Here is a 15,251-nt window from a genome sequence, read left to right on the forward strand (position 1 = left end):
AATCAAGTAAGGTTATGTTATTTTATCAAAAATCTATCAAACATAATCTGCCTTTAAAGGTTGCATCCAACCAGTAAAGCTACATTCCTAATTTCAGATTCTTAAGTCTTGCTTTGAGATGGAGAATGTCAGATAGTCGAAGGGTGTTGAAACTACTGGGAGGAGACTTGGTCCAGTCCTGTCACTCTCACGTGTCACCTTGTTTTCCTGAGGAAGTTGCCTTCACGTGATAAAACTCTCAGCGTGTGCTGAGTTCCCGTCTGAGATCCGTGCTGTCCTCTCTCTGCAGTCATACTCAGCACCTTTCATAAGCTGATTGTCTGGCTGTAATGCAGCCCCGCAGAGGTGTCTCACTGTTTCCACGTAGAGCTGTTGACTGTGTCCTGCAGCGGACTTGATCTTCAGACACTCATATAATCTATGTCTCATATCAGTTAATGAACGTATGCAGCAATAATCAGCTACAGGCAGGTTTGGAGGGTTGCTGTTGGCTTTAAGTGACTCTCAGTTACTCCCATGAAATGTCAGGATGAAATCATCTGAGATGCAGCCGTCTGTCTGTCCATCACTCAGGTGACTGATTTTCACATTCTGTCAGGTCAATATGTTTAAATACAGGTAACAGGATTTATGCAACTGCAACAACAAAAAAAGCTTCTTTTTAAATCAAACAGAGGGTATTATTTCTTTACCAAAATCATATTCCTAGTTGTGTGAACAGTTCTTTGAAACTCCATTTATACCATCATGGGGAGAAGTAAAATTTGTAGAAATGTAATCGAATTAATATATATATAAAAAAAATAATAGTAAAATACCAAGTTAAAATGTATTATATTTTATTTTGTTTTGTGTGTTTCAGACAAACACACTTAAAAATGTGACAATCAACAAGGTGAACACAAACGCAGAACACAGACTCAGGAAGAAAGTGGTTAAAAAGGGGGTTTTATAGCTGGCATAATGAACGTAGCAGTAGGGACAAATCCAGGGGTTTTAATGCTGAGGAGAGTGGGTTGATGGCAGGGAAGCAAACTAGGTTGGAGGGGTTTGGCTGGCTGGAGCATGGCAGAAGAACAAACAGGCGGGCAGGCAGGCAGTGATCCTATGACACAGGAAAACACAAGGTAAGTATCCACGAATAAAAAAAAGGTGCACAAGGAAAACTCTGGGTTGAATTCACAATACAACAACAGCCTGAAGCGTGACTGTACCACAGTGGAAGGCTCAACGATCTGGCGAGGACTGGAGAGGAGAGACGGTGTTTCACACTGCAGGGTTGACAACTAGATGGCTCTCAGGTGAACAGCAGGGAGCAGGTGAGCTGAGTGAACGTAGTCGGGAACCCAGGAGTGTGAGGGAGCTGCCACGCCCACAGCGAGACAGACAAGGGGAGGGGGAACAGAGGATGAGGAAAAACGCAGGGAAACTAGTGACACAGCCAGGGCCGTGACAAAATGAGGTCATGCCATGATTCCCATGACATATGGGCTCATGACTTCACTATATCTAAAATCCAAACTAATGAAACTAGGACAATAGAGCGTCATTTTTACAGGTAGTAAAATCAAAGTGTAACATATACCAGACTTGTGTACTCACATATAAATATGTACATCTGACTCATGACTTGCCAAACATTTTCCAAAAGGCATATTCCACAAGACTTTAAAGACCTTTATCTTTCATATTGTCGGACTTCTCTTAATCAATCTTGACTGAAATACAGAGGACCATCTCTTTGGAACAACCTTCTTTCATCTCTACAATCATCATCTACATTATCATTATTCAAAAAAACATCCGAAAAGGACTCTAATTTGACTCTAAACACATCAATGATTCATTTGTCATTTGTTTGTGCCTTTTTTGAATGTTCCACTGGTAGAAGGCCCCGGGGCATACCCAGAACACGCTGGAGGGATTACATATCTCATCTGTTCTGGGAACGCCCTGGGGTCCCCCAGGAAGAGCTGGTAAGTGTTGCTGGGGAGAGGGACGTCTGGGTGCTTTGCTTGGCCTGCTGCCCCTGCGACCCGGCCCTGGATAAGCGGATGAAAATGGATTGATGGATGGAATCTTCTTAAGTCATTTTAGGCTTCTAACCTCTCCTGCACAATGTTTTAAATTTCTTTTTCCTGTGTTTTCTATACATGCATGTGCAACTAAACTAAACTAAGTACCAGGTCTAGCACGTCACTGCCCACAGGGGCGGAGCCAGACATTGTAAACATTTGGGGCTCAGCCCAAACCTGAAGGGGGATGTGGGGCCATGCTCTCATTTCAGCAGATATATGAACTAGTTTTCAAGCCATTACAGATGACATAATGCCTAAATATCTGTACATCATTTGGAATAAACATGATAATTGCCGAGGAAAAAAACATCCTGTAGAGACTACATCCTGTGTTGTATCTAATTATTCTCTTCATAATTCTGAAACCATAAAAACAACTTATGTGGAGGATGACTGTTTTCACCTAATTGGTCATTTTAGGAAACAAAAATTGTCTGATGTTACTGTTTTAAGATGCATTTTTGCTACACTATGCTGGAGAAGTGTCTATGGGGTGCCGTTTGTAAAGTGTCTCACGCTGAAAATAACATCAACATTTTGCCACATTTAGCTTCAAACAATGTTTAAAAAAGTATTGTGATTTTTTTAACGTCACCTTTTACCACATTTACAGCAATATTTGTTAACTTAGAAATATATTAAATAGTTAAATCTAAATATTAAATGTGGCACCTAAATGTTAAATGCTAAATCTAAATGCTAAATCTAAATGTTAAATCTAAATATTAAATCTAAATCTAAATGCTAAATCTAAATCTAAATATTAAATCTAAATCTAAATCTAAATGCTAAATATAAATATAAATGTTAAATCTAAATATTAAATCTAAATCTAAATGTTAAATCTAAATGTTTTGGGTGAAACTAAATATTTAGCTAATATGCAAATTCACACTGCCGGTCACCGGAAGTACCAAAATAAAAGCTCGAGATGGTCAGACTGTTTATAGAATCAAATAACGAATTAAAACCAACTTATCGGGGGAAATGGACACTTGAACATACATTAGCGTGATAATAACTACCTAAAATAACAAGAAACGTGTTTGGAGAAATTTTATTTGATGTGTACTTTGAGTTGTTAGTGTCCCTTCTGAGGGAATCACCTTGTTGTTTACAAATACTTCCGGGTAGAAAACCAGCGGAGTTTAGCAACATATATATATATGCACATCTCACGTTTTTCACGTCACTGTATCACCGTTTAGACTAATCTGGTGTTTGTAAAGCCTATAAACACTATGACTGAACAAACATTACTATCACGGTCTGAAATTAATAACATGGTTATCGTAGATTAGCGGGCTAACTGTTAGCTGTTAGCCCGCTAAGTCTGTAATGACTCACTAACTCTAAACAGTCCGTGAAGAAAATATATTTTCCAGCGGATGTCTTAGTTACAACATGATTGAGCTAACTGGAGTAGTTTAATGTCGTATCCGACAACGGGAGACATTTAACAGATGACGTCCTGATAGCTTTGCTGCTGCTGCGGCCACTGGTGCTTTCTAGACATCGTGATTTCCCAAAACTGAATAAATACCACAACACAAAACTGCTTTACTAGCTCAATCATGTTGTAACTAAGACATCCGCTGGAAAAAAATATTTTTTTCACGGACCGTTTAAGAGTTAATGAGTCATTACAGACACTGCTAACGGGGCTAAGAACTGACGGTTGTTAGCTTAGCTTAGGTTGTTAATCCCTCCGAAGGGACACTAACAACTCAGAGTACACGTCAAATAAAATTTCTCCAAACACGTTTCTTGTTATTTTAGGTAGTTATTATCACGCTAATGTATGTTCAAGTGTCCATTTCCCCCGATAAGTTTGTTTTAATTCGTTACTTGATTCTATAAACAGTCTGACCATCTCGAGCTTTTATTTTGGTACTTCCGGTGACCGGCAGTGTGAATTTGCATATTAGCTAAATATTTAGTTTCACCCAAAACATTTAGATTTAACATTTAGATTTAAGATTTAGATTTAGATTTAACATTTAGATTTAGATTTAACATTTAGGTGCCACATTTAATATTTAGATTTAACTATTTAATATATTTCTAAGTTAACAAATATTGCTGTAAATGTGGTAAAAGGTGACATTAAAAAAATCACAATACTTTTTTTAAACATTGTTTGAAGCTAAATGTGGCAAAATGTTGATGTTATTTTCAGTGTGAGACTCTTTACAAAAACGGCACCCCATAAGTGTCAGCAGTATAGTAGGAACCCAATTACAGCACCACAGGAACATTTGTAGTGTCCTTTATATTTTGCTTGTCAAATACAGAATGAGCAGGCAGGGGAAACAACAGCGAGAGTTAATGTCTTTGCGCGGAGGCTTCCAGGACATGGGTTGAGTACTAAGCACTCGGCGTAGCACGCCGAAGCAGAGAGCAGGTGAGTCACTGGTGTCCAGTGGATTCACACTAACAGCAAACAGTTCAAACATGTGCAGCAGTACCGTGAGGAAGCAGACAAGAGACGAAGTCAGACGAGCAGAGGGTCCGACCGGGGAGCACACGAGAGGAGCCAACACACCTGTGAGTAGCCGACTGTAGGCTGGTTGGAACCAGTAAGGAGTCGAGGAGTCAGCGGTGACGATGAGTAGATGCCGTAGCGCACGCACAAAGGCAGAATGTGCAGCCACACGGTGAGGTAATCCCCCCCCCTGCACAGGAAATCACAGGCAGCAGAACAGGTAAACTCACAGCGTAGAGCTGACTGGTAGTCTCTCCAAACAGGCAAACAGAAACCAGAAACATAGAAGCTGAGCTCTTGGTTGAGGACAGAGGGCTGAGTGGTTTACCAGGGAGCTGACGGAGCAGGAGAGTCAGAGACAGGCGAGGTCAGCAACAAGGAAGCAGTCCAGGAGCACACGTTGGAAAGTCTTGCATGGATATGACAAAGAACAATCTGACAATGTGAGTCTGTGATGCAAGGGTCTTTATAGCAGCAGGGGATGGCTTGAAGAGGTGGGTGTGGTGGACAGGTTATTGGCTGGCAGGTAAGTGTGGCAGAGAGGCGGGGTTAGTGGAAATTTACTGGGTGAATTGAGGAAAAGGCAGGTCGAACTGTGCTGGCATAGAGTTCACAGAATTAATGTTTAGCTGACATTTAAATCCATCCCATAATAATATGGGCTGTTTTAAGTGTAAATGAACGGTCTCCAATATATGAAGTCAACAGAAGAACATTAACTCAATTATATTAGTTATCTTTAGGGAATAGCATAGTAGGATAACCACCATGGGCATGTAATACTATCTGAATGACACAAAGTTGAATGTATTCTAAAGGACAGTGCTGCGCTCAGACATTTTACAGGTCAGGTGCTCAAGCAGACATCTCTTATACAAACATTTTTCGCACGCACAAAAACATATGCACACACAATGTGCACCTACCAGGAGGTTTCGATCTGCCAGCACCAGAGGGTTTATTGTGTTTGAGGCCTAAGAACAAACAATACATTTGTGCACAGTAATGAGCAGGGAAATGTCTTGCTTACTTACGTTATGTAATATATGCACCTAGCAGCTGCAACACATATACATTCAATTTCTACATCTAGAAAACAGTGACACACTGCGCATACTTCAATGATCTACAGAGAAAATAACTATCTACACTATCAACAAATCTTTACACGAGATCACTTTATTCTCCAGTCTTTTCCTTTGCTCTTCTCCTCTCCTCATTCTCATCCCCTTCTTTCTTTTTGAAATAGTCCCACACTAATTCTTATAATTATCTTCTAAATAACCTTTAAATATTGTTTAAGAATTCCAGAGAATAGACACATGCAACCCCGCACTCCTCTTCTCCTCCTCTGCACTCTTTACGCACCACAGCCCCAAACTGCATGTCATTTTTGTTTAAATTAATTATCAGAGATGCAACGTGGGAGACATAAACTTTATTTCAAGTTGAGTTTTGGTTTAAAAAGGCGTGCAGAAGAGAGAAAGCAATTTGGCATCGGTCTCTGCTCGCACCAGGCAGTTGATGAATCCGAATCTGGCAAAGAGTTGGAGGGAGACGGTGTGATTTTACAACTAGCTTACTTGTTGTTAAACGTCACAGTGGGTTACTGCCTGAATTAGACTGGCTGTATTGAGATGTTTTAATAGTGGTTCACAATAGTGACAAATAATGCTGAGGCTGAGGATAAACACTATCGTTACCTGACTGTCCATGAAGGCACAGTCAGGGACACATGATGCTGCCCTGCAGGGCGCTTGATTTACGTGCCAAAAAGGAAGTTGAAGAGGTAGGGGCAGGGGCTTGACTCAAATGCCATTGTTGGGCATACAACACTTTTAACTGAGAACTGATGCCATGGGCCAAATTCACAAACTAAAGAATGAAATTATTAAAACATGTCTTGCAAAGAATTGCGCGAAGTGTTAATCCAGTCAGGACACGATGTAAACCTAAACTCATATCCCAGCTACATCAGCTAATCTCAGTCCAATCAACTGATGGAGCAGCTGACTGATGGAAGGGAGTCAGCTGATAGATCACATGATTCCTTTCTATGCAACCAGTTGGTGAATCTCATTCAGGGCGCCCTATTTAAGCTGCTCTGACCTGCCTACTGTTGCTGCTTCCTGCAAGCTGCTTTGCAACCTGCCTCCACCCCAGCTCCTCCTTTTCATGCTGTGTCTGACTTATCAATGTCATTTCTGTTTGTCACTGATGCTGCTCTGTTCTGTTGCCAGGGGGTCTTTGCTGCTGCTCTCCCTGCCTTAAGTGCAACACACACGGCCACTGGCGCGGCGCTGTGGCCGTCAAGTGCCGCTCCCCAACACACACTGGCAGTGGTGCGCAGCAGCACCGTCGACACTAAAGTGTATTTCCCACCCCAGCCCGCTAGGTAAAAGGAAAGAGGAAGAGGAAAAACTTTGAGGCAACAACAACTTGAATTTCACAGGTGAGTTTCTTATCAAAATCGTCTTACTAAAAATTTGAAAAACTTGATAACGTTAAGCATCCGGCCGTGCTGGAAATAGAGCAGTGGGCTGAAGCAGAGCGGCGCGGCGCGTCAGCCTGCGCCGATGTGGGTTTGTTCATAGAATATAATGGAGGCGGGCGTTTTGATGCGCAGCGTATGGCAGCGGTGTGTGTTGCACTTTAGCCTTTCCATGTAGGCGCATGGAGGGGCAGACAGGTGTGCTCTCTCTGCCTTAGGCTTTCCTCATTTGCACTTGGAAGGGCAGACAACTGGCTCTCTCTGCCTAAGGCTTTCCATGTAGGCGCATGTCAGGGCAGGGAGGTTTGCCTCTCTGCCTCAAACTTTCCTCATTTGCACGTGGAAAGGCAGACAGGTGTGCTCTCTCTGCCTGTAGGCTGAGGAAAGGCAGAGAAGCCCCAGAACAGAGCCATACCGCCAAATATCATACTGCAAATGGAAATAAAGTTTTCTTGAGTGTTCCTGACTGAACGGCACTTATCCAGACAAAGGGCAAAAGGGCAGGTGCTTGAGCATTACCTGGGGTCTATCTGTGCACGTGCCTGGTTTGGGACTTTTGAGAAAACATTCTGGGCTGGAGCCCTAGAAACTACCTTGTTGGATGAGACGATTGGTACCACTTTCATATCTGTCCATCTCCAAAATTATCAACACTTTTAAAGCTGACAAATTTACTCATTATATTTTATTTGTTTGATTCGTTCTTAACAACACAAAATAATGTTTAACAACAATAAAGCAGGTGCTGGTATAGTTCACAACAGATGGCCTGTTCTCTTATTTGAACTCCCATCTCTCAAAGCAGCAGTACCACAGAACATTAGCAGTGGTTTGGCTGCAGGATTATGGTCGCCTCAGCAGTCTGCAGGAACTGTGTAAGTGGGTAATCTCTCAGTGGGCTCTGTATCCGACTGGATATGCCGATGCCTCGAGTGCCAACAGAGCTTTCTAAAAGAAGCCCATGTTGCCCCTCAGCTCTGCTCCTTATTACATAAGACCTGCTGTCCCATTTCCACCCACCATCCTGTATGCACACCACAGGGACATGTCTAAAGGGCCTGAGCAGACTTTCAGCGTAAATATCACAAGTTACAGTTCCTTCCTTCAGTATGTGCACCCATAAATATTTAATCAAAATACACTTTCACTCCTTCATGCATACACACAGACTTTATTCCCTCTATTTCTCCCAACACACTTATCAAAGAGTCGTAAAAATCTGGCACCAGGTCCATATCCCGAGGAGCTACAGTAAGAATGAATATTTCATACTATTACACAACCCCCTCTGTTAGCTAGTCAGCATAACCCAGTGCGACTGCTATTACCCGGCTACGTGAGACGAGCAGGAATGCAGCAGCACTTTTATTGTCTCTAGAAGAGCACTTAGCTGTGTCCCCATGCCACAGCTTTTATCACGTCCCCAAAAATATGCATCCAGGACGGGAGGGAAGTGACTTTAATTAGCCAAGTACCCAGACTGAGTGTACAGAGCATTAAGGCCACCTGGTCCGCACAGAGCAAGCAGAAGGCTATTATCCCCTGTGATTTTACTTATTAACCACACTTCAATTTTAATCCTGAGGCTGAGGTGGAGGTGATGGAGAGGAGATGAGGTAAAGATATTAAAAGTGAAACTACTGTGAAGTATGATAAAGTTTTGGTGGCTCAACCACATTATTGTAGGATAATAAGCAAGCACACACAAAAGCTGTTTATGTACTGAAGTGTGTCCTTAATATATGATGCTCAAAAGACTGCAAAACAAAAGTAGTCCACGATTTAATAAGTAATGATTTGGTAATGATTAAAGGACACTTTTTAGCTCTACAGCAGTGACCAACTAAAATGTAAGCCACTTGTTTTCCAATCTTTTTGGTTTGTGACCATTTAAAGTAAAGTAATGGCTTTTTGTGGCCCTTTGTTGCAGGCATAGACTGTAGAAGAAGTGGACGTAGCCACTGTGACATCATCTATTGGTTTGTGGACTAAAAGCCTCCAGTTTGACTTATGGCTGTCGCCATCTTTGTTTTTTGGAGCCAGAAGGGACCATATTTGGACGAGAGGGTGGTGCTATGGAGGAGTGAGGGGTGGGACTGACTGAGAACCTGAAGACACCACCTTGGTAGTGACATGTCAATCGCGAGGCAGCCACGTTCTAAAGCATACCCTGCTTTATTGTCTATTATACTCTTAATGAGACCATAATTTACATAATGAACATCATGGTGTATTGAAGATGACTTAAAGCTAGCGATTAGGACCATGTACTCATAAAGAAAAACATGTTTACTAATGTTGACAATTAAGAGTGGAGCAGTGAGATCTTCAACTCCTTGCTCACAAAGCTGTTTGTTCCCTCCGTGGCCACAAAGCCACTTCAGGCCGCTTCACTTAAAATCATTCACCACAAGAGCATAGTTATACTAGTGCCTTTGTTAGTCTGTATTAAGGTAAAGCTTTGCGCTTTAAGCTCAATGCTAACATGCTGATGTTTAGCAGGTAAAATTTGCAAACAATCCCTAATTAGCACAAAACACAAAGTACAGCTAAGGATGATGCAATGGTCATGAGTTTAGAGGGTATTTAGTCACAAACCAAAGTATTGGACAATGAAAACTGATGATGGTGATGGGGGGAAAACCAGGGGATTGTTGGGGGGCGGGTTTGAGTTCTGGACCAACTGAGGCAGGGACAAACACAGGTATGAAGTTTGAGGGTATTTAATGAAAAAGGTAGGCAAAAGACACAGGTGGTGGCGACAGGAGACAGGCCGGCTTGGGAGCTGGGGAGGCGTCCGAGCTTGCAAAAATATCCAGCTTCACACAGGAGAAAAGCGCTGGAGAGCAGAGGCACTGGTGGCTGACACAGGCAGCGAGGCACACACTGAAAAAACACAAGAGAAACACTGGTAAGGAGCTGAGAAGTTTCAAACAGCAAAACTCTTCAGAATCACTGGAGAACAAACTGCAAAAAACATGTGACACTACCAAACAGGACAGAATTATCTGGCACAGGAGTGGAGTCATGACCAGGCTTATGTGGAGGGTTGATTAGTGGAGATTGCAGCCAGGTGTGTCTCGTCTGCCGAATCTCAGGGAGAGAGAGGAAAACCAGCCATGCCTCCTGCCACACACACACACACTGCAGGAAGGGTAAAACAGAATAGGGAGGGGAAGGAGAGAGACAGAAAAGAAAAAAAACAAACCTAACCCAAACTGAGAGGCCGTTTACACGTTGCCGGCTATTTTCATAAACGAACATTTCACCGTCTCCGTTTTCAAAAAGATCTTCGTTTACACTTACCCGTGTATATATACACAAGAGCACGCCAAACCTGTAGGTGGCAGTGTAACGAGAGACTCAAGCCTTCCATGTATCCATTGTCGCCATAGCAACATAGGTCGCACTTTTGACACAGGCGCAAGTTACGGCGCATACTGTGACGTCGACTGCCTATAACTTCGTTTATCTCCGTTTATCTCAGTTTACATGCAAACGCGCAACCGGAGTTTTCCAAAATCTCCACTCTGGCCGGAGTTTTTAGAAAGACTCGTTTTCAGAAGAGAAATCTCCGTTTGCGTGTAAACGAAGGGCACAAACGAAGGAAGATGTCTCCGTTTATCAAAATCACCGCGTACGTGTAAACGGCCTCCAAGACCACAACAGGGATCACCAAAGTTATTTATCCTAAGGGGAACATTAATATCTTTACCAAAGTCCATGCAACCAGTTCAATAGACCCTTTTAGGGCCGATGTCGAGTTTGTTAGCTGGAGGCAAAACACGACTCTCCACCACAGGGCTGTAGGCTACAAAAAAGTCTGAAAATGTCGTCTTGTTGTGGTATTGGGAGCCAGAATAGAAGGAGTCATGGCTCAAAACTTACATTTTATCACATCAAAGCCACCACTGCCCGTCAACAAAGACAAAGACAACTATGGTGAAATATGTGAAAAGAGGACTGGACTGAGGCGATTATCAAAAATGCTGGGGGAAAGTTCCTGTTGTAGGGATGAATAACGTTATGTGTATTTAAGCAATATCACACAAGAGGGAGTGATGTTATACTCGTATATCGTCACGGCTGTGATTTGGTCATAGGCACGAGGCCGCAGGCTGTCATGATCTCCCTAGCTTCAAGACTCGCATCTGACAGCTTCTGTATGGCAGTCGCCCTGAGGCTGTGATTGGTGTAGATAGCTGTTGTCCCTGCCTCTTTACACATCTTCTGACACTAATGTCAGTTTTGATTTGATTATTGATTGCAATCAGCTGTGAGGCGGAGTGATACATACACAGTGAAATAACCGTGATGTTGTACTCCAATATCGTCACGGTTTTACTGTCTCTCAACCAATCAGATTGCAGGGCCGGAACTAGCTGTTGTATAATAAGGGTTATCAGGTCCATCTCATCAGAAACTGGGGAGGTATTAAGAGGAATATTGGATTTCTCCGTAACGCTAACTTTTTAGCGCATTAGCTAACATTAGCTTCGATAGCAAAACAAACTGGAGGAAACTGTTCCAAGTGTCGTCCTCCTTTGTAAGATTGGCAAAGTAATGAACCACAAAGCTTCCTGTGACATCATCCATCCACTGAGAGAGCAGTGAGTGAGAGCATACGGGTCGGCCAGTCTGGTCCAGTTGGTCAGCATTTACTTTTTCAAGTAAAAGGTCCCAGAGAGCATTATATTTCTGAATAAATTAACAAACAGTTGAATTAATCACACATTCACTCCACTCGGCGCTATGCCACGAGAGTGCGGTGCTCTGAATAACCTAACGGTACATTCCAGGGGTGCTCTGAATTTATGCATGGTCCAGTTTGTGCCAGAGTGCATTCCAACACTTTGAGTGAGTATTTCTGAATGCACCACTCACATCATCTTCCTCGATTGCCTGTAACAAGCCAACAGAACTTGCTGGCTATCGCTAGCTAATGTCTGTGGAGAATTGTTTTGTCCCCAAGGTAGCCCCGCCCACCCAAAAACATCATACTGTTTACTAACAGTAAACGTGTCTTTACTTGTTGAGACAATTCACTGAAAACCTCAAATGTCAACTTGCTCATTGTGCCAGATTTAAAGTTAGAGGATTACCAAAGTCATTAGGTTTCATTCTCTGGGGACAATGAATGTCTGGACAAAATTTCATGAGAATGTATTCTATTATTGTTGAGACATTTCAGTCTGAATCAAAGTGGTGAACGCCAGAATTCCCAACATGTCCAACCCAAGAGCCACACCCTGAACGACGGTGAAAAAGCAAAGATCAGTGAAAAATTTGGAATAAAAAAAAACTTATTTTAGCAGATTCTTTTATGCTTTTCTTTCCAGTTTTGTTTTGCGACCCCTCAGAACTCCCTGGCGACCTCCTAAAGGGTCTCAACCCCTAGGCTGGGAACTGTCTTGTATGATAAAACTAGAGAGGAAGCACTGTGCTGCACTCTAACCCCTCACCCTGACCTTCACTGGAAAATGTTACTCACTGGTTATGAAGATATTTCTGTCCTTATAAGTACATTCATGTCTCACAAGTTTAAAGCACACACACACACACACAAACACACACACACACAGATTTACTTGTGATGAGCTCCAGAGGAGACACAGGCACATGGTCTTTCACGTAATTCCCATTCAGGACAATAGAGAAGCAGCACAGCCGGCCTAAATTAGCACACACTCTCCGTGGCCTTGTTCCACCGTCTTCCTGTTGAGAGCGGTGAGCAAGCAGTAACTCTGGAGGAAGGGCAGGAGATCGTGGGAACCCGGCGTGTCACCGCAGCCTCGGCCACGTTCAGAAAGAAAGCTCCTTCCAGAGAACAACATGACAAACTCTGCAAGCAGCGAAGGAGGGGTAAAGAAACCAGAGAGGAAACTGGAGAACAATGAAGAAATGGATGTGACACCACTCGCTCGGCTATAGGTCTGGGTGGGAACCCAAAAGTCTGTTGTGCCGGAGTCAGAGCCGGGCGATCTTAAACTCATTGACAAAAACACAAGGCCCAGTTCTCACGGTGACCTTTCCCACGCTGCCGCTTGTGTTGTATATTTATACTTCGCTTGTCGAACTGTTTCCCCTCTGATTTGTACACAGTATGTTTGTGTTTCCTTATCTTTGTGAACGTGCTTCAGCTGCTGCTCTGCTGAATTTGACCCTGCATTTATTCAGGCCTTTAGACTACAGAGGCTAATGTCTGTTGATGGTTGTTGAGTTGGTGATGGTTCCTGCAGTCAGAGCCACTTTCATCTGCTTCCAAACAGGTTTGTTTGACCTGCTGCAGGTTTGTTTCTTATCAATGTTATTTCAAGTATTTCAAGCTTGACAAGTTTCTGAAGTCAAAGGGTAGGGCTGGTGATATACTGTATTTTCCTTATTGTCAACAAAACCAACGACAAGACCAAAACCAACAGTGAATTAATCCAAGTAGTGTCAGTGTATCCAAAGTATCTCATTCCTCTGTGCTGTAGATCTTCACTGTTGTCCAAAGACTATTAAAAACACATCAGTGAGACACGTTGAAAGACATCAATACATTATCACCCCAACCTCGTCACATATCGACATTTGGTCATGGACTTTTCACGTCAAGATACGACATGCAAGGTACGCTGGGTGCATTGGTTGTTGACGTTCTGGGACACTGTGTCAAGTTCTGCCTGTTACATGCATTGTCTTCTTTACAATCTCTTTCAAAATAAACGCACTACGTCAGTACAACACTGCAAATTGACGTTTGGTTGATGTGGTTGGGTTTAGGCAACAACAGCACGTGGTTAGGTTTAGGAAAAGGGTTTGGCTTTATAGTCTTATGGGACATAAACACCTCTCTCCCTGGTGAAAGTCCATGTTTGTTGGACCCATCCAACAAAACCTCCCACCAGCTCTACTTGGGGTTTTGCCGCCGTTAAAAGGCTAGCTTTTTTCGCCAGTGTCTGATGGCGCATGTCACTGCCCTAGTCTCGCCACCAGACAATCAGAGATCTCCGCCTTCTGATAGTCTGGGGACACTCCTTTCTAAAGTGTGTTTAACACACCGGAGAAAACGGCCGACAACAAAGCAACGCCTCTTGCATTTCTTAAAAGGACACGCCCTCCCAGAAATGTGCGCTCCTCCTTTTCTCGTCCACAAGAATACAAACACACAGAGAGCTTGAAAATGGATGCCGAGAGATTTAACTCCGTTTTACCAAACGTGTGCTCAGTCCACAAGATTGTGGAAATGAAGGACTTACAGCGACTTGAGCCATTTTGTACCGCTACACGTGTTTCTAGTCGGACTATGTTTAAGAGCACAAGAGTTCAGCGAGCCACCGAAGGACCGCCCTGCGGATTTACTATTGGTTCTGCAACGTAGGGAGTTTTTTTAAACTCTGAAATTGTATCCGCCCATCTAAACACAAAATCAGGGAGAAAGTCATCAGTCTTTATTAAAGCAAAGCGTCTAAAGACTGACTTGTGAGTCTATCACTGCCCAAGCGCCAGATTTCGATGACTTCGGAGTGAGACCTTGTTGGTTCCTTCATTACCATGAACACACACAATGTATGTGTTTATTTTGACTTAAAGGGAAATTTCGGTTTATTTCAACCTGTCTCCGATCGTCCTAAATTTGTTTCAAGTGACTCGTGACGAAAAATAATAGTTAGCATGTTAGCCGTTAGCCTAGATACAGCCGGGGCGCATTAGTAGCGTCAGACCTGTTAAAACGTAAGTGAAGGGGCATCCTAATGGTATGAGGCGGTCTTTGTGGAAAAAAGCTTGTTTAGTAGACTAACTTTGCACTTTAAGGTTGCCCGTTCACTTACGTTTTAACAGGTCTGACGCTACTAATGCGTCCCGGCTGTATCTAGGCTAACGGCTAACATGCTAACTATCATTTTTCATCACGAGTCACTTGAAACAAATTTAGGACGATCGGAGACAGGTTGAAATAAACCGAAATTTCCCTTTAATTTCACATACATCATCCTGCTGCTGCAAATACTTACTAAAGCACCAAATGTGTATTCATCCGCAGATGAAAATAGTTCCCAATAAACGCACTATTTCCTGCTGTTCGAGTGACATTTGCTAAAAAGTACAGTGTCCAGCTGTTTAATGAACATATTGTATTGTAATGTATTGGAAATTATGTCATTTCATAATTATGAAATTACAGAGATTAAAAGAATAATTAAACTATGTATCT

General features: G+C 42.7%; 1 long non-coding RNA gene across 2 annotated transcripts; it reads right to left on the bottom strand.

The window, feature by feature from the left end:
* Positions 1-949: 949 nt before the first annotated feature.
* On the bottom strand, positions 950-4,973 carry LOC125886957 (uncharacterized). 2 transcript variants are annotated; one of them, XR_007449114.1, is made up of 4 exons: positions 4,892-4,973; positions 4,624-4,753; positions 1,215-1,363; positions 950-1,105 (listed from the first exon to the last, which is right to left on the bottom strand). It is a non-coding gene; the product is annotated as an uncharacterized LOC125886957 (long non-coding RNA). The 2 variants fall into 2 exon arrangements; XR_007449115.1 differs by lacking the exons at positions 4,624-4,753; positions 4,892-4,973 and adding an exon at positions 4,547-4,623.
* Positions 4,974-15,251: the final 10,278 nt, after the last annotated feature.

Source organism: Epinephelus fuscoguttatus, linkage group LG4, assembly GCF_011397635.1.
Source record: "Epinephelus fuscoguttatus linkage group LG4, E.fuscoguttatus.final_Chr_v1".
Taxonomy (NCBI): Eukaryota; Metazoa; Chordata; class Actinopteri; order Perciformes; family Serranidae; genus Epinephelus; species Epinephelus fuscoguttatus.